Source organism: Petaurus breviceps, unplaced genomic scaffold (assembly GCF_028583685.1).
Source record: "Petaurus breviceps papuanus isolate PSGF00001 unplaced genomic scaffold, PetGlider_PUasm1.0 90603, whole genome shotgun sequence".
NCBI classification, from domain to species: Eukaryota; Metazoa; Chordata; class Mammalia; order Diprotodontia; family Petauridae; genus Petaurus; species Petaurus breviceps.
Window position 1 is genome coordinate 3130199 of NW_027187284.1, and position 2971 is coordinate 3133169.

The 2971-nt window shown below is 37.9% G+C and overlaps 1 pseudogene; it reads right to left on the bottom strand.

Annotated features, from left to right (window-relative positions):
- Positions 1-1308: 1308 nt before the first annotated feature.
- Positions 1309-1836, bottom strand: LOC138142796 (ran-specific GTPase-activating protein pseudogene; annotated as a pseudogene).
- Between the last annotated feature and the right edge of the window lie 1135 nt (positions 1837-2971).

Here is a 2971-nt window from a genome sequence, read left to right on the forward strand (position 1 = left end):
CCTGAGTAAAGCCAGCGCTTTACTCACTGTGCCACCTAGATGCCCCTGTATGACTTTACTATACAATAACTTGATTTTTTTAATGACATGAAAGTTTACTTTGAAGCTAAGGAGACTCCTGAAGGCTGTCTTCATTCTTCCAGGATTTCCCAGTATTCTAGACTGATATTGCTCATGAGAAGTCCCCTATTAAACAATGAGTTCCTTGATAGGAAAGATTTTTTTTTGTCTTTTTTGGTTTATATCTCTAGAACTCAGTGCAATGCTTTACACACAGTAGGTGCTTAATGAATGTCCTTGACTGACTGATTGCTCTCCACATTCTCTAGAATGATTATTAAAAATGCCAGGCACTTAGACTGCAGCATTTTTGCTTAACCGGTCACAATGATTTTTGTTACTTTGTCATGTCAGCACAGGAAGCATGAAGTAGAAAGCATAAAAGAGAAAGCTAGGCCAGGTAACCTACAGTTATTTTCCTTTTTTTTTTTTTTTTAACAGTGTTTCCATTTATTGTAGAATGTTTTTTTCTTTTTGTTTCTGTTATTGAATAGCTCTTCCTTCAAAGGTTAAAAGTTAAGTAGGATTCTCTATTTTCCTTCCCATTGAACCAATGTCATCGTCCATAAGGATTTGGGATGCAAAAAGTGTAACTTCACAGAATCCCAGAATTTTGAGAAGGAAAGAATATCTGGGGCCATTTAATTCATATGTGAACATCAATTATATGTGAACAAGAATCACCAATCTTTTCAATCATGGCTTCAAATTGATCTATATTTCTCTCTCTCTCTGGCTCTCTCTCTCTCTGTCTCTCTCTCTCTCTCTCTGTGTATCTCTCCAATTTAATACTCATGCTGATACTTTTACAGCACTATGCCATACTTTTTTACTGCTTTTGAATTCATCTTCTCAACACATTTTTTTGTTTATTCATTTAATTTTGTTTCTTTGTTTTTGGAGGCAGCTTTCAAATGTTTTATTCACTCTTTTGGATGTATTATAAATAAATGTTTCCACTATGGAAAAGAACATTATAAGTGCAGTACATGTGAATGGCAATGTGCTTGCTGAAGACACCTTCAAAAGGGTAAAAACTTAAAAAACAATCTGGAGACTGGAATTCAGTTCTTTATATAAAGTCCCTAAAAAAAAAATAAATTAAAGAAAACAACTAAAGAAAATGAAAGGAAAGAAGGCAAGGCCCACCAGATGATTTATTTCAGTAACAGTCCTGGGCCTTGGTGGCTTTCTGGAGAGCCTTTGGCCTCTCAGGCTCTTTTGTCTGCCTTCCTTCTCCTCCTTCACTTAGGACTCCAAAGACTTCTCTACCACTTTTTCTGTGGCTCTTTCTTTGTTTGCTCCTGCTCCTTTCTCTTCTGTCTCATTCCTGAATTCTTCCAATTTTGCCTCACACTTCTGGGCATTTTCTGCATTTAGGAATCGAATTGCCAGCAGCTAAGGCTTGCTTTGGACTTTCATCAGCAAAGCCAACCTCTGTGTTCGAACCCCAGGCCCTGTCACTGCCTGAGTTGGGCTTTTACAGTGGTTTACCCACATCTTCAGTCTTGTTGCTTCTCATGAGGAGGCGATTAGTCCCTTTCTGCTTGTGTTTCAACAGCTTCAAGTCACCATCTCTTAATCTTTCTATTCTAGAAGATCTTTCTCAGATACAAATCAGAAAAGCTTGTCCTGCATCTTAAAGAGCTTTTCTTTATCTTCTTTAAGAGTCTTAATTTTCTGCTCTGGAATAGACACTATGGGCTCAAACTGCAGATCGTGGTTCAAGTCTGTGGAGGTGTCGTGCTAATCAGGACCTTCCTTGGCGGCCGCCATCAGAGTAGGTGATGCGGTGGTGCTGCGGTGCTGAGTCCAGTCCCATCAGGTATGGTCAGTACCTCGTCTGGCCCCAGCGCCTCTTTGTCTGGCGCTTACCTCAGCCACTTGACTCTGGCGGAAGCGGGAAACATGCCTCAAAATATCTTTTCAAAATCTAAATTGGTTAGTAAATTCCCTGTGAAGCCACATCCATCCATCTCCTCCCCTATGTTCTGTTTTTTGTTTTGCTTTTTTTTAAATATACATAACAGAAGTTGACAATTTCTTATCCATCATCTTTCTTGTTCTTTGCATATTGAAATACTTATTTGCTGACGATTATCTAGTTTCTATTAAAAGATTAAAATCAAAAAGGAAAGAAATGCATCTAGGATTCAATTAGTGCGAATAATGAATTCTATGAAGTGGTCACATGTATCTGAATTAATTCTATTTGAAGTTTTAATAACATAAAATACTGGAATTGTTCCCAGCCCAATGAAAATATATGGTGCAAATTAAAATAATTCAATTACGTCTCCAGAAACATTGTTTGCACTGATTGGGACCTAACTGACTTTCCCATTAATCCCGTGCAGACTTCCTCTGTATAATTTTGTGGCCTAAATTCCTACTTAATATTATTCTGAAGGCTTTGGAATTTGTTACTCCCAAATCAAGGATCTATGTTGTATTTTACCCAGCTTTCCTTTACTTCTCTGTTATCTCTAAATCTCCACTCTAGAGTGCAGATTTAGGTACCCCCCTCCCCACATCAACGTCTCATTCCTTCCACTCTAGCAACATATTCCCCCCTGTCAGTGGAAGTCATATCTAGAACACAGAATCTCATAGTCTCTTCCACCTTTTAAGAGATAAAATTATCATTAAGGGAGACAAAAGACGTTAATAGCTTCATATTTTTTGGTCAGAGAAAGATTTTAACAGATGTCTGGATAATTGAAATTCTCCATTGCCATTATGTCAGGCACCCTTGCCAAGATTATAATGCCATTTGTCTGTCCAAGTACTTTGTATGACAAAAATCGCTTTTATTTCCCCCTTCTTTCACCTTCATCCAAATGCTCCCCCAATTCCCATATACAGGGTCATATTCCAGCCATAGGATTTATAGCAATGTCTCAATGATACT